This window comes from Chiloscyllium punctatum, unplaced genomic scaffold, assembly GCF_047496795.1.
Source record: "Chiloscyllium punctatum isolate Juve2018m unplaced genomic scaffold, sChiPun1.3 scaffold_239, whole genome shotgun sequence".
Taxonomy (NCBI): Eukaryota; Metazoa; Chordata; class Chondrichthyes; order Orectolobiformes; family Hemiscylliidae; genus Chiloscyllium; species Chiloscyllium punctatum.
The window spans coordinates 248201-272566 of record NW_027309973.1 but is presented as its reverse complement, the minus strand read 5'-3'; the positions used below and the strand labels follow the sequence as shown (position 1 = coordinate 272566).

General features: G+C 47.3%; 1 long non-coding RNA gene across 2 annotated transcripts in view; it reads right to left on the bottom strand.

Moving 5' to 3' along the window:
- Positions 1 to 23075, bottom strand: part of LOC140472053 (uncharacterized) — a 120520-nt gene extending 97445 nt beyond the window's left edge. Inside the window, exons 1-3 of one of the 2 annotated variants that reach the window (XR_011957355.1) lie at positions 23001 to 23075; positions 6908 to 7074; positions 1457 to 3686 (exon numbers count right to left, since the gene is read on the bottom strand). This is a non-coding gene — a long non-coding RNA (uncharacterized lncRNA). Of the gene's footprint in view, positions 1 to 1456; positions 3687 to 6907; positions 7075 to 23000 lie in introns of those variants that run through there. The other variant, XR_011957354.1, reaches the window with a different exon arrangement.
- Between the last annotated feature and the right edge of the window lie 1291 nt (positions 23076 to 24366).

The window sequence follows — 24366 nt, the reverse complement described above, 5'->3', positions numbered from 1 at the left end:
CTCCAGTTGGCCATTCGGTCTCTGATACACCATTCAGACAGATCAGAGCTCATCTGACTGTGGCTGAACTCCCTGTCCATCTCTGTTCCCAATAAACATGGGCTTCCTCGACCATCAAGGAGCTACTGAGCTCAGCCTTGAATATCTTCACTGCTCCATGCAGATGAGAATGCCACAGTTATCACATCCCTCAGGACAAAGGAGCATCCTCACCTCAATCTGAAATGGGAGCACCCTTACATTTAAAGCGATTGTCCTTGGACCAAATCACCTCCTATTTGTGACATGATGCACAACAAATCAGAACAGATGTAGACCATTCAACCACAACAAACCTGACCCACATAAGCACTGGCTGTCTAGTTGATCAAATATCTATCAAATTCAGCCTTCACTGCTCTCTGGGCAACACATTATCAGATCCATCCTTATCTTAGTCTGAAATGGAAGAGGCCACATTTTCAAACATTCTCCAGTTCCCCTAGTTCGACACACCCACACGTGGGGATCCATCCTCTCAGCATCCAGCCTGTGAAGTCCTCTCAGGGTCAGTTATGTCTCAATATGATCATGCCTATTTCTGCTGAACTTCAAAGGGTATACATCCAAACAGCGCAACATTTCCACGTGGGATGAACTGGTCATCCCAGGAATCAACTGAGTGAGCTATGTCCATACACCTTCTCGTGTAATTAAATTCATTCTGAGGTAAAGAGATTTTAAAAAGCCCGATACAGTCCTCCAGCTGTGATCTCAGTAAAACTGGGAACAGCTGCAGCAACGCTTCCTTCATGGGTGACTCCATTGTAAGAAACATTAAAATTGAGACAAGAGCCGGAAGACACTTGATTTCTTAAGTCTTAAAGAAGGCAACTTTGTTTGGTTAAGATTCGGAGATGCCGGTGTTGGACTGGGGTGTACCAAGTTAAAAATCACACAATACCACGTTATAGTCTAACAGGTTTAATTGGAAGCTCACTAGCTTTCGGAGCGACGCTCCTTCATCAGGTGATAGTGGAGGGCTCGATCGTAACACAGAATTTATAGCAAAAATTTACAGTGTGATCTAACTGAAATTATACATTTAAAAATTGATTGTCTGTTCAGCCTAACATCTGTTAGAATACAGTGATAGTTTCACTTCTGTCATGTGTAAATCACAAAACCCTTTTGTTTAAAGTTGCATTCTCGGGTTAGCTGTTAACAATGGTGATAGCTAGACAATATGCTGAAGGTGTTAGCCCCCTGTGTTCTCTGTCTATGACCTGATGTTTAGATTGATTCTAATCTAAAAAGTGAGATAACAGAGTTTTCCATAAATTCATACATTTTTGAGCTCAGAGTTCTACATGAATGTATGCAGCTTTTGAACAAACTACATGTAGTATATGTGTGCATGTGGGTCTTTGTGTGTGTGTCTGTCTGGGGTGGGGGTTGTGAGTGTGAGAAAGTGTGTGTGTGTGTGTGTGTAGTGAGTGCAGAGCGTCTTAAGTCTGTGAGGGGGTGCATGTTTGGGAGTATGTGTGTCTATAAGGGTGTGTGTGGGTGTCTGTGTGTGCGTCTGTGTGTACGTGTGTCCGTGTGCATGTGAGGGTGTGTGTGTAGGAATATCTGTGTGTGGGTGTAGTGCACTGGTGATCACCTGTAATGTGACATGAACCACAGGTCCCGGTTGAGGCCCTCCCTATGGGTATTGAACTTAGCTATCAGCCTCTGCTCGGCCACTTTCCTCTGCTGCCTGTCCCGAAGTCCACCTTGGAGGATGGTCACCCGAAGGTCAGAGGCTGAATGTCCTGGACCGCTGAAGTGTTCCCGAACTGGGAGGGAACCCTCCTGTCTGTTGATTGTTGTGTGGTCCCCATTCTTCCGTGACCAAAATTTGATTAATTTTAAAGTAGCAATGGTTTTTTTCTGTGGGAAATCATGTCACACGAACTTGACTGATTTTTTTGAAGAAGTAACAAAGAGGATTGATGAGGGCAGAGCGGTGAACGGGATCCGTATGGACTTCTGTAAGGTGCTTGACAAGGTTCCCCATGGAATACTGGTTAGCAAGGTTACATCATATGGAATACAGGGAGAATTAGCCATTTGAATTGACTCAAAGGCAAGAGGTAGTGGTGTAAGGTTGCTTTTCAGACTGGAGGCCTATGCCCAGTGGTGTGCTCCAAGGATCGGTGCTGAGTCCACTGCTTTTCATCATTTATATACATGATTTGGATGCAAACATAGGAGGTATAGTTAGTAAGTTTGCAGGTGGCAACAAAATTGGGGGTGCAGTGGACAGTGAAGAAAGTTTCCTCAGAGTACAATGGGATCTTGATCAAATGGGCCAATGGGCCGAGCAGTGGCTGTTGGAGTTTAGTTTAGATAAATACGAGGTACTGCATTTTGGAAAAGCAAGTCAGAGCACGTCATTTCCAATTAAAGGTAAGGGTGTGTTGCTGAACAAAGAGACATTGGAGTGCAAGTTCATAGTTCTTTGTAAGTAGAGTTGCAGGCAGATAGGATAATGAAGAAGACATTTGGCATGCTTTCCTTCATTGGTCAGATGATTGAGTATCGGAATGAGGAGGTCATGTTGTGGCTGTACAGGACATTGGTTAGGCCACGTGCAATTCTGGTCTCCTTCCAAACGAAGAATGTTGTGAACCTTGAAAGGGTTCAGAAAATATTTACAAAAATATTGCCAGGGTGGAGGATTTGAGCTATAGGGAGAGGCTGAAATAGTCTGGGGCTGTTTTCCCTGGAGTGTTGGAGACTGCTCAAGTTTCATAAAATCACGAGGGGCATGGATCGGACGAAGTCTTTTCCCTGGGGTGAGAGAGTCCCAAATTGGAGGGCATAGGCTTAGAGTAAGAGGGAAAGATATAAAATGGACCAAAGGAGACAACTTTTTCACATAGAGGATGGTGTGTGTATGGAATGAGCTACCAGAGGAAGTAGTGGAGATTGGTACAATTACAGCATTTAAAAGGCATCTGGACGGGTATATGAATAGTAAAGTTTAGAGGGATACAGGCCAGGTGTTGGCAATAGAGACTAGATTAGGTTAGGATATCTGGTTGGCATGAATGAGGTGGACCGAAGGGCTTGTTTCCATACTGTACATCTCTATGACTAAGTGTAGTATATCAGAGCATTTAGGGCTCCCTTAGTGACAACAAGGGTGTGTTTGCACTGTGGTGATATTTACACTCTAAATCTACACATCTGTACATGACAAACACCTCAACGTACAGAGACCAGGAGGGCAATCTGTCAAGACTTGAATTCTCTAATCAGAGACTGTGAGAACGAGAACATTTCTGGGTGGCATGGTAGATGGATGTAGCTTCACAAATCAAAATACGTGTATCCTTCAGTTCCTTTGTTAAAAAAACTTCCTCATTTAAACTGACTAACAGTTCCAGTATCCACTGTCGTTTGTGGAAGAGAGTTCCAAACCTCTCCCACCCTTTGTGTGTAGATGTGCATCCGAACATTCCTCCTGAACGCTCTGGCTCTCATTCTCAGACTGTGCCTCCTCGGTAGAGAATTGCCAGCCAATGGAAATCATTTATCTTTTTCTGTTAATGTCTTGGAGGATTTCACTCAGATCAGCCCTTAACCTTCAAGATCCTTGTGAACACAGGCTTCGTTTGTATATCAAAAAACAGAAATTGTTCAGCAGGTCTGGCAAGCATCTGTGAGAGAGTAAGTAGAGTAAATGTTTCATGTCCGGAGACCCTTCTTCAGAACTAAGTTACATGATTTCTCTTCATACCTTCAGAATATACGAAACCAGAACAGAGGAGAGAATACTTAAGTCAGGACATTCTGCAGCAGCAGTGACTTTGAGAGTCTCCGTCAATGGAAAATTGTACCATGAACGCTGCTCACTGGATTGTTATCACTGTTCTGGGGTCTGGATATGGCTGACCAGTCAATGAGATGGTGACGTTGTTGTTCAAAAGGTAAAACCAGAGAGCAGATCAGCAGCAGATTAAAGTAAGTCCAAAATGTCTTTATGCCACACCAAGAACACCAATAATAACAAGGATGGTGTAGGACACCTTCTCCACCTGCTGAGTTGGTCAATGCATGTTTCCATGTGAGGTGATCTGTCCCTTCAGGCAGCTGACAAGCTCCTTGTTTGAAACTCTGGGCTGATGTATTCCCAGAGATGCTGCCTTATACTGTCTGAAAGCTCCTTTGGGAGATTGACACGACAGCATTGCTCAGCTTTGTGTCAAAACTCTGACAATGAACAAACTCATTACAATAACAAGTTTAATCCCAATTATGAAGGAGCGTTGTTGTTTAGTATATCATAATGAAATAGCAAAAAACAGAACCTGGAATCTCCCAGCAATAATGCTGCCCACACAAATACCGCGAGCCCCATCACGAGATCACAAATAATTTCAACCAATGCTGCATCGAGCCAGTTTATTCCATGTGTGAAAATATATCTCAGAGCTGTTATTCTGTTCTCTAGAGTAGGAGCTGCCCTCTTCAAACAAGAGCATTTCACTCACTGATTGAAATGTGATTCTTCATACACACTGAATGTGTGCCTTACTGCCGAGGTCAGCATTTATTCCTCATCCCTAATGGCCCAGGTTCCAGGGGTACATGAAGGGCTTTCCTGGAGGAAGGGGATTGAGTGAACAAGATGGGCTTCCAACAATGGAGGTATCACTGATGTCACTCTTATTGTCATTCTCCATCCTTCCCAAAGGGCAACTAGGGATGAGTAATAAACACTGGCCCAGCCAGTGATGCCCACATCCCATTAATGGATACGAATAAAGTGATAATAACACTGGGAGTTCGATCTACCTTATAGGCCCGTGTCTGTATTCATCAGGATCATACCCATGTGTGGGGATAGGTGCCTTTTCCAAACTACAATCATAACCACCACTATCCCGAGATATTTCATGGGGAGTGTAGTTAGGATCACAGCTGGATGTGAGAGGAGCCGAATTCATGGATGACAGGCTATGGGCATGTGATGGCATGGCCTGTTCCCTCACATTTACTTAAGGGTGGTCCCTGTCAATGTCCCCTCTATCTCCACATTATCTGGGAGGACGATATGATAAGCCATCTAAATACATTTTTAAAAATATAATTCCGTTAATTGGGACATCATCCTAACTCCGTCACTTGGGATAATTGGAGCCCCTATCACTGAGAGTGCCCTTGCAGTTGCCATTAAACCAGACCTTGGTGAGCTGCTGTAATTGGGGTGGATGGTGGCTCAGTGGTCAGCATTGCTGCCTCACAGCACCAGGGACATGGGTTCATTTCCAGTCTTGGGCGACTGTCTGTGTGGGGTTTGCACATTCTCCCCGTGTCTGCATGGGTTTCCACCCACAGGCCAAGGATATGCAGGTTCGGTGAATTGGCCATGCTAAATTGTTCATAGTGTTAGGTGCTTTGTCAGGGGTAAATATAGGGTAGGGAAATGGGTCTGGGTGGGTTCCTTTTCAGAGGGCCAGTATGGGCTTGTTGGGCTGAAGAGCCTGTTTCCATATTATAGGGAATGTAATTTAAACTGACAGTGAGAGATATTGGGGTGGGTCTTCTCCTGGAACAAATGTTTACACTATTTGTCACAAATTTGCTGTGGTGCTTTCCCTTGGCTGGCCTGTCTGAACTCCTCCCTCATCCTGTTCCTGCAGATACTGCACAGGGTGTCCCAGCAATAATGACTGTGGGCAACAAAACTGCATTCTGTGGAGTATCTACAGCTCAGAGACCCAGAGATGGAGAGCAGGAGGAAGTCTGTGATTTTGCTCCTCACCATGTCTTGGAGCTTCATCCTCCTGTTGTTCATCTATGTTTTAAGTTTCTTACATTATGTTATTCAAGGAGTCCATCCTGAAGATGACTCACTTTTCCTGCATAACTTCACAAAACTTGGTTATATGCTGCAGACCCTAAGTTGGTGCACAAACAAGTTTATTTTTGCAGCAACATTATCTCGGTTCAGAGTGAAGATCACTAACACAGCAGAGGAACGACTTACACAAATTCCTTGCATAATGAATATATAAAACTCCTTAGTGAAGCCACAGGAGGGTCCTGTTGTTCCCGACATGAAACAATTTTTCAAATTCATTCATGGGATGTTGGCATCACTGCCAGGCCCAGTATTTATTACCCATCCCTAGTTGCCCCTTGAGAAGTTGGTGGTGAACTGCCTTCTTGAACCGCTATTGTCCATGTAGTTCAACCCATAACGTTGTTAGGGAAGGAATTCTAGGAATTTGACACAGGGATATATTTCCTCTTCAAGATGGTGAGAAGCTTGCAAGGCAATTTACACTAGGTGGTGTTCCCATGTATTTGTTGCCATTGTCCTAAATGGAAATGGCTGTGGGTTTGTAAGGTGCTGTCTGAGAATCTTTGGTGAATATCTGCACTGCATTTGTAGGTGGTACACACTGCTGCTACTGAGTATCTTTGGTGGAGGGAGTGGATATTTGTGGGTGGGGTGCCAATCAAGCAGGTTGCTTTGTCCTGGATGGTGTCAAATTTCTTGAGTGTTTATTGGAGCTGCATTCATACAGGAAAGTGGAGCATATTCCATCACATCCTACAGAGAATCTTTATCCCAGTGTAGAGGCAGGTTTGAGCTGGGAACCAGCAGATTCCCCATCTTAGCATAATCCAAAGGAATTGTCCAGGAAAGTGAAATTTCCTACTGGGTAAGTCCTATCAGCTTGGAACCCTCTAAGTGTCCATCAAAAATCAAATTCTTCAATGGGTACTGAGCCAGTTAAACAGACGAGTTAATCTGTCAATATTCCATGTCAACCAACCCTATACTAATGTCCCAAATAGCGACCTATGAGCTGTTGTGAAGTGAGAAATCGTGGCAGGTGATTACATAATATTATTAGAACCCACTCACCAAAGAAATGGCTGGCCTCGATTTTTCAGCATCAAGCTTTCAGTTTCTTTGGGCTGCTTATCCATTGCAGTCTCATCAGAAATTTCCTGCCATTGGTTACGATGCAGAGGTCGAACGTCTCTGTTAATTAAACCAAACACCCAGAGAGTCTTGGTTCACTCTGTAATCTGTTAAAGTAAAAGGGACAGAGAACTCTAAAATTCCAATACATTAAGAAAATTATAATCATTTTCTTAGCTCTAATACTAAACACTAAACAACAACTGTTCACAAATCCAAGTCGTCTTCTTTTACCTACTTAGTATCTGACTCCAACACCACAAAAGTACACTGTTCCAATTATTAAACTCGACACTTATTAAGCATTGCTTTAACTTAATCTCAAGACCAAACAGGTTCCTCTGAATTCAATCCTCTGGCTGCTGATCTCGCTGGGCAATCTTGTTTCGTTTTTTTCACTGTTTGAAGGTTTTACATGAAAAGGTACTTTGGTTAAAATTGTTTTCTAATTTCTTTGAGAGGAAGATGCGAGATGGCCATTTCGCTCTCGGGCTCGGCAGCAGTTGCTCGCTATTCGATGGCAGTTGCTCTGCCTCATACTTTCAAAATACCGGGTTTATATAACACCCACGACTAAATAAACTCTTAGAATCAGTATCAAGGTGTCAAAACAATCAAACCAAATGCCAGTGGTTGCTGGTATCCTGGGCACAACTTAAACTAATTGGGTAAATTGGAATTGTGGTCAAAACAGCAGCCAAACCTCAAGAACATATATCTATTTTGGAACAGCTCATCTCTCAGATGGCAGGTGAGGCTGTGCTTAAATTCAAAAAGCACTTTCTATCTTGCAGCCAACATACACTCTATTGGCTTTGGAACAATGTGGATTCGTTGGTTACAGTTCCAGATACAGACCGTACATCCATCTGTACTGTCACCAAAAAACCAGTTTCACCGAAACTGCAGTCACCCCTCCCCCAGACTGATCCCTACTCAACACTGCAATATCCCCCTCACTGACTGATCCCTACCCGACACTGCAATCACCCCCTCCCTGAATGATCCCAACCCAACACTGCAATCACCCCCTCCCTGAATGATCCCAACCCAACACTGCAATCTCCCCCTCCCTGACTGATCCCTACCCAACACTGCACTATCCCCCTCCCTGACTGATCCCTCCCCAACACTGCAATCTCCCCCTCCCTGACTGATCCCAACACAACACTGCAATCCCCCCTCCCTGACTGATCCCAACACAACACTGCAATCTCCCCTCCCTGAATGATCCCTACACAACACTGCACTCACCCCCTCCCTGACTGATCCCTACCCAACACTGCAAGCTCCCCCTCCCTGACTGATCCCTACCCAACACTGCCATTCTCCCCTCCCTGACTGATCCCTACCCAACACTGCAATCACCCCCTCCCTGACTGATCCCTACCCAACACTGCAATCACCCCCTCCCTGACTGATCCCTACCCAACACTGCAATCACCCCCTCCCTGACTGATCCCTACCCAACAATGCAATCACCCCTCCCTGACTGATCCCTACACAACACTGCAATCACCCCCTCCCTGACTGATCCCTACACAACACTGCAATCTCCCCCTCCCTGACTGATCCCTACACAACACTGCATTCTCCCCCAACCTGACTGATCCCTAAACACTGCAATCTCCTCCTCCCTGACTGATCCCTACCCAACACTGCAATCACCCCCTCCCTGACTGATCCCAACCCAACCCTGCAGTCTCCCCCTCCCTGACTGATCCCTACCCAACACTGCAATCTCCCCCTCACTGACTGATCCCTCCCCAACACTGAAATCACCCCCTCCCTGACTGATCCCTACCCAACACTGCAATCTCCCCCTCCCTGACTGATCCCTACCCAACACTGCAATCTCCCCCTCCCTGACTGATCCCTACCCAACACTGCAATCACCACCTCCCTGACAGATCCCTACCCAACACTGCAATCACCCCTTCCCTTACTGATCCCTACCCAACACTGCAATCTCCCCCTCCCTGACTGATCCCTACCCAACACTGCACTCACCCCCTCCCTGACTGATCCCTACCCAACACTGCAATCTCCCCCTGCCAAGGTAAAAAGAATACCTAGAGAGAAAATAGGACCCTTCAAGGACCAAAGTGGACATGTGTGTGCAGAATCACAGGAGTTATTTCTCCTCTGTGTTGACTGTGGAGAAGGACATGAAGGCCTGGGAACTTGGGAAAGTTAGTGATGATCTCTTGGGGTCAGACCATATCACAGGAGAGGATGTGTTGAATGCATTAGAATGTATGAAGGTGGATAAATCTCCTGGACCTGACCAAACATATCCAACAGCACCTCAAGAGATGAGGGAAGTACTTGTGGGGTCCCTGCTGATCTTTTTGCCTCACTGTTAGCCACTGGCCCTCTGAAGATTATTTCACTCAAACCCATTTCCCTACTTTATTACTCTACATTTACCCCTGAGTAATGCAACTTACTTACACATCCATTAACATTCTTGGCAATTGAGAATGGCCAATTTACATGACCTGCACATCTTTGGATTGTGGGAGGAAACCGGTGCACCCAGAGGAATTCCACGCAAACATGGGGAGAATGTACAAACTCAGTTGGTGTGGCATGGTGGCTCAGTGGTTGACACTGAAGTCTCACAGCGCCAGGTACCCAGGTTCGACCCCAGCCTCGGGTGACTGTGTGGCGTTTGCACATTCTCCCTGTGTCTGCGTGGGTTTCCTTTGGGTGCTCTGGTTTCCTCTCCATTCCAAAAATGTGCAGGTCAGATGAATTGGCCAGGCTAAATTTCCCACAGTGCTCGGTGCATTTGTCAAGTGTAAACATTGGTGGGGAGAATGATTCTGGGGGGGTTACTCTTCAGCAGGTCGGTGTGGCTTGTTGGGCCAAGTGGACTGTTTCCATACTGTAGGCAATCTAACCCTAACAGGATCTAACCCACACAGACCATCCTGTGAGGTTGGAATTGAACCCAGATCGACAGTGCTATAAGGCAGCAGTGCTAACCACTGATCCATTGTGCCACTGAGTTGGTCAGTGCTAGGCCCATTGCTGTTTGTTATCTATATCAATGATTTGGACGAGGATGTTTAAGGCATGATTAGTAAGTTTTTAGATTACACTAAAATAAGTGAGGAAGGTTCTCAACAATTGCAACAGGGACTTGATCAGCTGGGGAATTGGGCTGAGAAATGGCAAATGGAGTTTAATACAGACAAGGGCGAGATCTTGCATTTTGGAAAGTCACATCAAGACAGGGGTTTCATGGTGAACGGTAGGGCATGAACGAGTGTCGTGGAAAAGAGGGACCTTGGATACCAAGAGCACGGCTCTCTGAACTCAGGGAGACAGGGCAGTGAAGAAGGCTTTTGGCACACTGGGCCCTTCACCAGTCAGGGCATGGAATATCGAAGTTGAGAAGGTCTGTTGTCGTTGTGCAGGATTTTGGTGAGGCCGCACTTGGAGTATTGTGTTCAGTTTTACCCACCTTGCTATAGGAAGGATGTTATTAAACTGGAAAGAGTGCTGAAGAAACTTACACGGATGTTGCCAGAACTCAACTAGACAGATATAGAGAGAGGTTGAACAAGCAAGGAAATTTTCTTTAGTGTGTAGGATACTGAAGGGTGTCCTTATAGAGGTATATAAGATCATGGGAGGCATGGATAGGGTGAATGCACTCAGTTTTTATCCAAGACTTGGGAAATCAAGGATGAAAGGGCATCAGTTTAAGGTGAAAGGGGAAGATTAAAAGGGAACCTGAGGGACAACACTTTTACCCAGAGGGTGGTACACATACGGAATGAACTACCAGTGCATGTGGTCGAGGAGGATACATTTAAGAACACTTAAAATGCACTTGGACAAATACATGGAGAGGAAAGTATTGGAAGGATATGGGCCAAGTGCAGGGAAACGGGGTTAGTGTGGATGGACCAGTTTGGGCCAAAGAGCCTGTCTCCATGCTGTAGAATTCTATGAACATACCTAAGTGTCCCATCATCCAGAAGCGGCCAAAGCAACATGAACACGAGCTGGTACAAATGTGAAACAGTCCTGTAGAATTTGGCAGGAAGCCAGCCTGGCCTTGCAGTGAAGGATTCCTGGTACAGGAGTTGTGGTGAGATGCCCATAGAGAAGCTGGGGAAGGAAGCTGTAAAGCTCACTCCATTGCCGATAGCCTAGAGGACCCCCGGCTGGGATAAGACATCTGGGATCCGGTCACCCCAGGGAAACCTACAGGCTGTGACAGAGCTAGGTCTCTGACACATTGAGCAGGACAGAACGTTGCAGGAAAATCTCACCCACATGGGACTACTCCAGTTCCAATTGGGAAGAGCCCAATCCAGTGAAAGGAGGATCTCTGGGGTTGGGGAGGCAGCCTCAGGTTACATTGACAATCTGGAAGGACAGTGTAGGGAGTTCCAAGCAGCTGCATGGATCCTGTACACCTGCAACATGGAACAACACACATCAGGCCCTAGTAGGGGGTGTCAGGAGCAAATACAATCCCTAGGGAACTAGGACTCCTTCCAGAATGGGATAATGTGTGCCTTTGGGGTTCTACCTCCCCAGGGAGATACTGACAGGCTCCACACTGACACATCCACTCCCACTCACAGATGGGGACTCCCACTGCCTGTCTCCCAGGTAACTGCACCTTTTGCCCCCAGCCCTGACCCACAGCCGAACTCAGATTCCATGAATCATGTGATTACCCAGTGTAAAGCAGCTTATGGTCTCACTCCGTACACAACAGCCATTCCAGGCACCCAGCTGGTGGGCAGCACCAAAAAGGTCCCGTCTCTGTCACAGATACTGACTGACAGTCTGTCATACACAGAGTGGACGCTGAGGAGCAAACCAAATGAATCGCCATGTGCCTTAGTCCAGCAGGCCATTCAGCCCTCCCTGAGGGCCAACAGCTAGGGAGGGGTATCCATGATGAGATGAAGACAGTGATCCTCACTGCTCGAGGGCAGGATAAGGCATAACCTGCAGAGGCGCTACATAACTGCAGAACAACAACCAGGGGAATGCTCCCCCCTCCCCCCTGTCAACTTCACCCAGAGACTCTAGTTCCAATTTGTCTGGATTTTTGGGGATATGACCTGCACCTCTCTTAGCGATGAGAAACTGGGCCCGACCCTTTGTCTCCCATGTCTCAGAAAGGAGGAGGGACACCTGGGATTCGACCCAAAATCGTGCCCGTAATGAGGCTTGGGTTCTCTGCTAATTAATTGCTGAATATGAAATAGACTTTAGGGATTTCCACATTGTGTTACAGGAGCTCAGGGATCAGAAGCGATTGTTAGGGTTTCCCCGAGAATGGGTGCATGGTAGTAGGAGACCAAGATCCCTGGCTGGACTAGGGGTCATTTTCGGACAGTAATATCCCAGGAAGTCCACCAGGGAGGATTCCTCAGAAACAAAATTAAAAACGGGCTGTGACCAGGAGGGAAGGCTCCTCCTCCAGCTTGTCCCACACATACGAGGCTCTCGCAATGGACTGGGCATTAAACTCACAGGGAATTCCTTGTTCACGAACATTTATCACAACCTGACACTAATCATAATGAATGTATCAGGGATACAGTAATCACAGTGGTGTCCTTCCCCATTAAAATAATCATGTTCCCAACTGACCACATGATAATGGGACAAAGGACAGGGAAAATTGAGGGAAAACACAGAACGCAGAAAAGTAATTAACAGACAAAAGAAAAGGGAACTCCTTAATGATTTAGCCACAGTATACGAGTCCATCCCCAGGGCAGGAGTGTTACAGGTCAGTACACCTGACTTGGCTAATTTGGAGAATAAACTCAGGATCCTGACCCAACAACTCTCTAATGAGCCTGAGAAAGACTGAATACAGAAAACCCAGAGGAGACCATGGGACAATTCGTGGAAAATCAGGCTAACCATCACTTAGTGACCAAACTGGAGGGTCAGGCCAACACGATTAACCAGATCATCCACGGCCCAATCAGAGATTATGGTGAGCAGTAAAACCACACCCTGTGCAGTAACGGGATGTTGGAACAGCTGAGAGAGGAGCTCAGGCAGGCCAGCCAAGGGAAAGTCCCATCCCGGGTTAGTGACAAACAGCATCAATATTTGTTCCAGGAGAACCCCCACACCAACGTCTCTCACTGTCAGTGACAGCAGCTCACCAAGGGCTGGGTTAATAACAGCTGTAAGGACACTCTCGGTGGGACACCTGGGCTTGGTATGAGAGATTCTATTTAACCCAATTGACCAAAGGTAGGATGAAGTCCAAATTATCGGAGTTGTATAAAAAAGATATTTGGATGGGCTATCATGATTACCTCCCACTTACTGTAGAGATAGAGGGAACATTGACAGGGACCATACTTACGTAAATGGGAAGGAACAGGTCATACCATGACATTCCCATAGCCTGTTATCCAAGCATTCGGCTCCTCTCACATTGGCTGTGGTCCTAACCGCACTCACCTTGATATATCTCGGGATACCGGTGGTTAGGATTGCAGGCTGTAACAGATGGGTACGATCATGGTGAATAATGCTTGGATACACCCCCAGGGACTGGAAGGTAGATGGAACTCCCCGGGTGATCACCTTAGTTTCATTCATTTGCAGTGTTTGAGTGTTCCTGGCTGGGCCCAGTATTGATTGCCTGTCTGAAGTTGCCATTACGACAGATTGGCCATATTAAATTGCCCATTTTGTCAAGGGATATTCGGGCTAGCTGGAATAGCCATAGGAAATGCAGGGTTTCAGGGATATTTTGGGGGGAGTGGGTCTGAGTTGGATTCGCTTCAGAGGGTCATTGTGGACTCAATGGGCCGAACGGTCTGATTCTGTTCTCTCAAGATTTTATGATATCACTTATCAGCTCTAAGACTTAGGGTGTAGGTTTGCTCGGTGATAGATTTGATATCCAGACGTTTCGTTACCTGGCTGGGTAGCATCATCAGTGGCAACCTCCAAGTGAAGCGATAAGACCATCGGTTTGGAAAACGTACATAATGGCTTTTGCACAGACAGCTGGCTACTCTGACAACAAGCATAACCAGCTTTTAAAATTAGGTTTGTAATTTATTGCATAAGCTTCTTTTCTTTCCTTTCAAGTGGATGAGTTGGGGGAGATGTCACAAACTCCTGGTTAAAACACAGAGAGACAGCCAAGGTGTATTGGCCAAGGAAATCTCCCAAATCACAAAACCCGCACACCAGGCACAGCGCAAACACTGCATAATGTAAAAGGTAACAGTTATTCTGGACAGACGTATCTACCAAACAAATGAGGGCCCAGACAGGAAGGCACCGGCTCCTGCTACACAAAGAAACTAACAGCAACAAGCCATCCCAATGATTGGCAATGCTTCAAACTATTAACAGATTCTCCTAATTGGCCGGAACGATAGAAAGTTCCGGAAAACCATCTAGAAATGAACAAAAACAGGGTTTATCTGCAGACTGATTGCCTGAATCTCTGAAGACCTTCTGAGGAGACCAGCATGGCAAGAGACAGAGACCATCTGACCATCCAGAGAGAGAGAGGGCAAGAGAAAACAGTTTCACAGACCCAGAGGCAGAACCAGAGAGAGAGGGAGAGAGAGAGAGACAGGCTGAAGCAAACCCCAGGGGCATGGGAGAGAGGGAATGTGAAAATCAATTGAGAGAGAGAGTTGGAACCAACTGGAATAACAAGTGTCACCCCTTCAGTCTGTCCATGGTTTAACTCCTTAGTCTTAGTCTGACTTCCCCTTCTCTCCCTCTCTCTGTCCCCTCTCTCTCTGTCCTTCTGTCTGTCTCTCTCTCTCTCTCACATACACACTCTTTCTCTCACTCTCTCCCTCTCCTTGTCTCTCTCTGCCTATCTTTCTCCGATCCCCTTCTCCATCCCCACTCTCTCCATCTCTATATCTCTTTTTCTCACTCTCCCTTTCTGTTTTTCGCTATTTCAGATCTAAAAGATCTCATCCAATTTTGTACCCCCTCAAAAATACTATGCCCCTCATTTTCACTGTCCTCCCAAATTTATCCCCTTTCCCAAATGCCTTCCCTCCCAAATAATTGCCTCACCAACTGTGCCCCCCCCCCTCAAATATTTTGCTGTCCCCCCAACATTGCTGTGAGCCCCACTCCCTGGGGCAGAGGGGGTTGAGTGGAAAAGTGCGGAGCTGGAAAAGCCAAGCAGGTCAGGCCAGAACCATCGACTCTCCTGGCTGACCCGCTGGGCTTCCCCAGCTCCTCACTTTGTAACTCTGACTTTCCAGCATCTGCAGTCCTCACTTTCTCACACAGGTAAATGAGTTTGGGTTGACTGACTGGCCTGTGGCTGTTTTAATGCACAGCAAGATCCCAGTCCCAGAATTATAGAAGGCTTGTATCACAGATGGAGTCCTTTCTGCCCATTCCCCCCTCCCCCATTAAATGATCTTGGTCCTGTTCAGGATCCTCAGGATTGTCCCCTGAATGGCCTCACTGACTATCCTTTCTGTGGAAACCTCTTCTCCGTGTTATGGTTCTGTTCACCGAGTTGGGAATTTGTGTTACAGACGTTTCGTCCCCTGTCTAGGTGACATCCTCAGTGTTTGGGAGCCTCCTGTGAAGCGCTTCTGTGATGTTTCCTCTGACATGTATAGTGGCCTGTCTCTGCTGCTTCCGGTTGTCAGTTCCAGCTGTCCGCTGCAGTAGCCGGTATATTGGGTCCAGGTCGATGTGACAGGGGACGAAACGTCTGTAACACAAATTCCTAGCTCGGCGAACAGAACCACAACAACGAGCACCCGAGCTACAAATCTTCTCCCAAACTTTGAACACCTCTTCTCCATCCTGTCTCAGACTTTGTGTCTCATGCTGTCCCTCCCTCAATCTCTCTCTCTCTCACAGCAGCCCCTCCTTTCTCCACCAACCCCAAAACCCCATCAAACAGTCCCCCATCTCTGGCTGTCCCACTCCCCCCTTGTCTCCCAATCTCCCCCTTCCCATGTAGACCCACAGCTCCTGGGCTGGAGGACATGGTGCAGAGACTAACACACCTTTTGACTGACTGCTGTCATGCACAGAAAGATCCCACTCTGCAACCATTCCCCAGCCACACACACTGCCCTTCTCCCTCCATATGTGTCCTTCTTCCTCTCCCTGTTTCTCACTCCCCATCTCTCTCTCTCCTCAATTTCTCCATCACCACTCTCTCCATCTCTCTCTTTCTCTTTTTGTCACCCTTCCCTTCTCTTTTTCTTCATTTCAGACTCAATGAGAAAAGTCCTTTTATGTCCCTTACACTAACCCCCTCCCCACAGTCGAGGTAACATTCGGGAGAGACCAGGAAAAGGTTGATCCCCTGCATTAACTGTACAGCATCCAGCGACACAGAGACCAACTCTTCCCAATGTCCCTTTCCCAGTTACTGGGACAGGGGTCTAGGGAGACAGAGGGAGAGAAACGACAAGAGAGAAAGAGAGATGGGTAGACAGACAGTGAGAGGGAGGGAGAGAACACGAGAAAGACAGGCAGGCAGAGGGTGGGAGAGAAAGTGAGAAGAACTGAAAAAGAGCAGGAGAGAGGCAGAGAGAGAAAAGGAGAGAGAGATAGTAAAACCCTAGGAAGAGAAATACAATGTCAGACAGATTTAAGGGGGAAAAGGGGAGGCAAAGACAGGGAGTGAAGTTCAAATAGACAGCAAGAGAGAAATCTCAGGGAGAGATATAGGACAGAGAGAGAGAGAGAGAGAGAGGGGGGGGAGTTGCAGCAGCAGCATAGAGCTGAGAGAGTTGAGGGGTGGGGGTGGGGGGGGGGGCTGCTGTGATGCAATGAGAATGATTTAGAGACAAGAAAGGCAAGATCCCCCAGAGCTGAGAGAAAGATGCAGAGAGAGATGAGCAAGGTGTTGGTTTTGGGGAAGATTGAATGATTAAACATTCCTGAAAAACATGATGGGGTGACAATGGGGCAGAGTGTTGGAGGAAGGGAATCTGCAGGGAAATGTCAACAGGGCAGAGATATGAAGGATGTTGTGAGATAGGGAGTGAAGGAAAAATGTGGGAGAGACAGCTGGGTACACAGAAATATACATAAGAGCTCTCATGGGAGTGGGAAGCAGTGAGATCGGTGGGATCAGACTTTGCAGCTGCCCCCTCTCTAGGATTTTGCACCTTTGTGTCTCCTTTGTGTCACAGACACACACAGACACACACACAGACACACACAGACACACACACAGACACACACACACACACACACACACACACACTCTCACAGACACTCACTCTCCCAAACACACACTCTCAAACATATACACACACATTCCTCTCTCTCACACACACACATTCCTCTCACACACATACATACAAACACACACTCTCTTTCAAACACACACTCTGACTCCTCAAACACACACACACATTCCTCTCTCACACACACACACGCACACAAACACACACTCAGACAGACACATACATAAACACATAATCCCTCTCTCACACACACAGACACACAGAGATACACACACATGCACTCTCTCTCTCACACACAGACAGACACTCGCTCTCTGTCTCTCTCTCACACACAGAGATACACACACACAACCACGATTACTGTACAAACATGGAGGAAGGTTCGATGGAGAGATTACTTCTCCTAGGACTAAACCCTGATCTCGCATGATGACTGCTGTAGGGAGACAGACAGCAACTGCAAATGACTTGTTGGATCTTCCTGTGCACCACGTCTTGCATCGACAGCGTTGGTCTGTTTGGGTGCCTGCTTTTCTAGAGAGTCTCCAAGCGACAAGTGACCATACATTGACAACAGTTTTCCTCCAATCCATGTTTAAGACACATGGTGATGTTATCTTTCAATGTTTGTTCAAAAAGATCTGAATCTTCTAAAATGGACGTGGCCTCCATCCCAAATTGCGACACCAGTGTGCCTTGCGGACCCTGAGGGAATGATCAGGGAAGTGTATCTGTACCTTCCTACATTCTGCACCTTGTACCACCAGACAGTGCTCCCTCATACCTCAGAAAGCACCACTCTATTGTGTATACCCACAATGCCCCTCATACAGTACCTCCACAAAATATTCACACCCTTAACACCTCAGAACACAGCCCAGCCCAACTCTCAGACTGCATTTATCCACAAACCCCTTCAGATTGTAAGGACCGACATCCACCGCAGTCCAAGATTGGAGCCCTGATCCTCAGAACATTATTGGGTCTCTTGATTAATCATTGAATTCCTACAGTGTAAAATCAGGCCATTCGGCCCATCAGGTCCACATCGGCCGTCTGAAAAGCATCCCACCTACACTCACACTCTCTATTCTATCCCTGTAATGTTGCATTTCCCATGGCCACCCCACCTAACCAGCACATATTTGGATTGTGGGTAGAAACCGGAACACCCAGAGGAAACCCACAGATTCAGGGAGAATGTGTAAACTCCACACAGACAGTGGCTGGGAGCTAGAATCAAAGTTGCATCCTTGGTGCTGTGAGGAAGCAGTGCTAACCACTGCGGCACCGTGCTGTTCTCTCTCCCTGGATGTCATGTCATCTAACCTTTTACTAACCAGTCTCCCATGTGAAACTTTCTCATCTATCTTCTCAGTCAACCCTTCAAAACCTCTATCAAGTTGGATAAACCATTTCCACAAGCCATGCTGACCATCCCTAATCAATTCTTACTTTTCCAAATCCATGTAAATTGTCACTCAGAATGCCCTCCAACAGCTTACCCCCCACTGCCATCAGGCTCACAGCTCCATAGTTCAATGGCTGTTCCTTGCAGCCTTACTTCAATAATGGCCCATCATTAATCACCCTCCAGACTTCAGGCACCTCACCCGTTGCCACTGATCGGTCCATCTGACAAGGCCATCTCCATCCTTCTGTAATCTAAGGCTATCCTCCTCAGTATTTATCACCCAACCAATCTTCATATCATTCATGAACCCAATGATTAACCCTCCACCATTCAAATCTAAACCTTTTCTATCAACCACATCAGTAAGACCCCAACAGTGAGACATGAACAGACAGAGATTTCTAATTGGGCCATCACTGTCTGCTTCCTGCCACTCAGCATTCTGCGCCAAATTCCTTGGATCTTGAGTTTTTATGTTCACTATCAGTTTCCAGTATGGATCCTGATAAAAAGCCTTACTGACCTCCAAGCAGGCGACAGGAAAGTGTTGCCCCTTTTTACACACCTGGTCACCTCCTTAAAAAATGCAATCCCATTGGTAAGACCTGACCTCCACTTAACACAACCATTCTGACTGGTCTTCATGATCTCCAGTCTCTTTAAATGCTGATTAATTCTATCTCCCAAAATTGCTTCCAACAGACGTCCCACCCACGGTATTAGCCTGACTGGCCTGTAGCTGCCTGGTATATCCCATGCTCCTTCTTGAATAACAGTACCACATGGTCAGTCCGACGACACCTCTCTTGTGGCCAGAGGGGATTTGAAAATGTTTGCAAGTGTACCTGCTACTTCCTCCATCACCTCATTCGGTAAACTGAGATACATTTCCACCGTCTTTGGAGATTTATTGGGTTGTAAGAAGACCAGACCACTCAGAACCATCTCTCTCTATATATATGCTCATTCATTTAATTGTATCACAGAGCATCTTCACGATTTCATACCAACCCTGTCCCAATGAGCATTGACAAAATGAATCCATTCACTGTAGACTCTGGGTCCATGCACAAATTCTCACTGTGTTTCTGTCATTATCAATTCACCCTTAATGTCACTGTAAGGTCCATTCAGAATTCTATTTCCCCTCTTAGCATTCCTTTCTCCCAGGCAATTAGCCTGTGATAAAATTTGGAGGAGTGTGGGATGTCAGTCTGGATGTGGATTAGCATTGGGAAACTCAGAAATAAGGAACACACGACTGTGATGAGTGTGGGACAGTGGGATTCATTTGGGATGAGCACACAGAAGCTGAGGAATAAACCTCAGCCCTGCAGCATGAAAATATCCCTTTGAGCTGGCAGGTCAGTCACACGAAACAGAAACCCCAACACTGGGAAAAGAGGGTGGTAACCAAATGAAGACGGTCTGTTTGAACACAGTCTCTGGAATCTGAACGTGGGAATCATTGCTGAGCAGGGTATGTAGGAAGCAGAGGCAGAAATATACTGAACAATTTCAGATATTCCTCTTAGGCCACAAGCTATGGGAGCAGAAATTAGGCCATTCAGCCCATCTGATAGTGTGGCACTCAATCAGTCCTGACTCTCTTACAATGCAGGTATCCCCCAGACTGATGCGCTGACAGTGTAGCACTCCCTCAGTAATGATCCTCTGTCAGTGCAGCGCTCCCTCAGTCATGATCCTCTGTCAGTGCAGCACTCCCTCAGTACTGACCTTCTCACAGTGCAGCACTGCCCCCAGATTGACCCTCTGACATTGCAGCTATTCCCCATTACTGACCCCCTGATAGCGCAGCACTCCTGCAGTAGTATCCTCTGACAGTGCAGCACTCCCTCAGTACTGACCCTCTGACAGTGCAGCACTCCCTCAGTACTGACCCTCTGACAGTGCAGCACTCCCTTGGTATTGGCCCTCTGACAGTGAGACTCCCCTCAGTACTGTTCCTATGACACTGCGGCACTCCCTCTGTACTGACCCTCTGTACTGACAGTGAAGCATTGCACGTACACTGACCCTCCCACAGTGTGGCGCACCTTCATACTGACTTTAAGACAGGCGCATCCTCTGATCATTCAATACTCCCTCAGAACTGACCCTCTGACACTGCAACAGCCCCTTGGCCCCTGACGGTGCTGCAATCCCTCAGTACTGACACTCTGACAGTGCTGCAATCCCTCAGCACTGGTCCTTTGACACTGCAGCACACCCTCAGAAATGAAATTCTGACACAATAGCATTCCCTCAGCACTGACATTTCTACAGTGCAGCACTCCCTCGGTACTGACCCTCCGATAACGTGGCATTTTATCAGTACTGACCCTCCGACAGAGCAGAACTCCCTCAGTACTGACATTCTGATAGTGCGGCACTGCCTCAGTCCTGCACTTCTGATAGTCCAGCACTCCCTCAGTCCTGACCCTCTGTAACAACACTCCCACAGAACTGACACACTGACTGTGTAGCGCTCCCTCAGTAATGACCCTTTGAGTGTGCATCACTCTCTCAGTACTGACCCTCTGGCAATGCAGCAATCACTCAGTACTGACTGTCCGACACATAGTGTGGTGCTCCCTCAGTACTGACCCCCTCACAGCGCGGTGATCCCTCAGTACTGACCCCCTCACAGCGCGGTGATCCCTCAGTACTGACCCCCTCACAGCGCGGTGATCCCTCAGTACTGACCCCCTCACAGCGTGGTGATCCCTCAGTACTGACCCCCTCACATCGCTGTGGTCCCTCAGTACTGACCCATTGACAGTGTAGCACTCCCTCAGTACTAACCCTCTGGCTCGGTCCTGCACCTCTGACAGTCCAGCAGTGCCTCAATACTGACCATCTGACAGTGTAGCACTCTCTCTGTACAGACCATCTGACAGTGTAGCACTCTCTCTGTACTGACCCTCTGACAGTGTGGCACTCCCTCTGTGCTGACCCTCTGACAGTGTGGCACTCCCTCTGTACTGACCCTCTGACAGTGTGGCACTCTCTCTGTACTGACCTCTGACAGTGTGGCACTCCCTCTGTGCTGACCCTCTGACAGTGTGGCACTCCCTCTGTGCTGACCCTCTGACAGTGTAGCACTCTCTCTGTACTGACCCTCTGACAGTGTGGCACTCCCTCTGTGCTGACCCTCTGACAGTGTAGCACTCTCTCTGTACTGACCCTCTGACAGTGTGGCACTCCCTCTGTGCTGACCCTCTGACAGTGTGGCACTCCCTCTGTACTGACCCTCTGACAGTGTAGCACTCTCTCTGTACTGACCCTCTGACAGTGTAGCACTCTCTCTGTACTGACCCTCTGACAGTGTGGCACTCCCTCTGTACTGACCCTCTGACAGTGTGGCACTCTCTCTGTACTGACCCTCTGACAGTGTGGCACTCTCTCTGTACTGACCCTCTGACAGTGTGGCACTCCCTCTGTGCTGACCCTCTGACAGTGTGGCACTCCCTCTGTGCTGACCCTCTGACAGTATGGTGCTCCCTCTGTACTGACCCTGTGACAGTGTGGCACTCCCTCTGTGCTGACCCTCTGACAGTATGGTGCTCCCTCTGTGCTGACCCTCTGACAGTGTGGCACTCCCTCTGTGCTGACCCTCTGACAGTATGGTGCTCCCTCTGTGCTGACCCTCTGACAGTGTGGCACTCCCTCTGTGCTGACCCTCTGACAGTATGGCGCTCCCTCTGTGCTGACCCTCTGACAGTATGGTGCTCCCTCAGTACTGACCCTCTGTCATTTTCAACTGACCCTGAGCTTCTTCATTACGCTGATTTGAACAGAGGTAAAGAAACAGAGTTAGTGACCATCCACCGTCACCCTGTTATAAAACTTATTTTCAAATGTGGCTTGTATGTGATTCCCACCCCCTCTAATAGTTGCCTGGAAGGTGGGGGTGGGGTGTACTCTCCTGCTGCAGTCCTTGGGTGTCCCACAGTGATGTTAGGGAGGGAGCTCCAGGAGTTTGACCTGAACCATGTAAAGAGCTCTCTTACTGGAGTGTCCTTTTTAAAGTTGGGAAGTTATTATAGACCAGGAGGACCCGAGAGCTGCTGTCTTGTCAGAGAGAGAGGACTGGTGGGTCACACACCTCAGGTGAGAGGAGAGGTTGAGAAGCTGGGGTCTTCATGGTCATTTCAGACATGATAGAGATTGAACCAACAATATTGGCATCACGAACCTGTTAGCTATGGTAACTGACCCCCCTTTGTAGCTGAGGGATTCAATCCCTTTAATAGAGTAAGCTTGAGAATTCAACACTAAAATCAATATGTACGGACGCACTAGAGACCTGAAACATCAATACAGAGATTGCTGAAGAAGCTAAACATGTCCGGCAGCATCGCTGAAGGGAGAGGGAGAAAGAGACAGAGAGAGAGTTCACCTTTCAATCCAGTGATTTCTGCGGGAAAGTTCCTTCAGAACAGACAGTTTTGAGGAAGAGTCACTTGGAATGCGAATTGTTCCTCTCTCTCTTCACCGTTGCTACCTGCTGAATTGTGCTGAATTTCCCCACCATCTGTTTACTTGAGAACTTCACCTGATCCAAGTGTCACTGAGTAATTCAGTCTCTGTTCAATGCCCTGAGGCTGCTTCTGCTGAAAGTTGACAAACAGGTTTAAGGCTGTGTAAGGTATTGTATTCGGAGGGCGGGCTACATGGGAGAACAGATACAGAACAAAGGCACACGGAAATGATAGGTCTGAGCTGTTCCTTCTGAACTAACATCACAAAGTTACATTGATCAGGATCTTTGTGAAGTGCCTTTGTCAAGTGACCCTTCCTCAAAACGGTCTGTTCTGAAGGAACTTTCCCGCAGAAATCACTGGATTAAAAGGTGATCGCTCTGTCTCTTTCTCCCTCTCCCCTCAGAGATGCTGCCGGACATGCTGAGCTTCTTCAGCAATCTCTGTATTGATGTTTCAGGTCTCCAGCGCGTCCGTACAGATTGATTTTAGTGTTGAATTCTCAAGCTTGCTCTGTTCAAGGGATTGAATCCCTCTGCTACAAAGGGCGGTCAGTTACCACAGCTAACAGGTTCGTGATGCCAACATTGTTAGTTCAATCTCTAACATGTCTGAAATTACCATGAAGGCCCCAGCTTCTCAACCTCTCCCCTCACCTGAGGTGTGTGACCCACCAGTCCTCTCTCTCTGACAAGACAGCAGCTCTCGGGTCCTCCTGGTCTATATTATCTTCCCAACGTTAAAAAGGCACTCCAGTAAGAGAGCTCTTTACATGGTTCAGGTCAAACTCCTGGAGTTCCCTCCCTAACATCACTGTGGGACACCCAAGGACTGCAGCAGGAGAGTACACCCCACCCCCACCTTCCAGGCAACTATTAGAGGGGGTGGGAATCACACACAAGCCACATTTGGAAATAAGTTTTATAACAGGGTGACGGTGGATGGTCACTAACTCTGTTTCTTTACCTCTGTTGAAATCAGCGTAATGAAGAAGCTAAGGGTCGGTTGAAAATGACAATGATATCCTTTCGTAGGTTGGTGTTTATTAGAGTTTGTATCGACAGTATGAATGTTTGAGCACTTATTCAAGGGCATGCAGGTAGCTGCCAGAGGAAGTGATGGGGGCTGGGATAATTGCGACATTTAAAAGGTATCAGGATGAGTATGTGAATAGGAAGGGTTTAGAGGGATATCAGCCAAGTGCTAGCAAATGGAATGAAATGAGATGAGAATATCTCGTTGGTATGGACAACTTGGACAGGAGCGTCCATTTCCAAGCTGTGC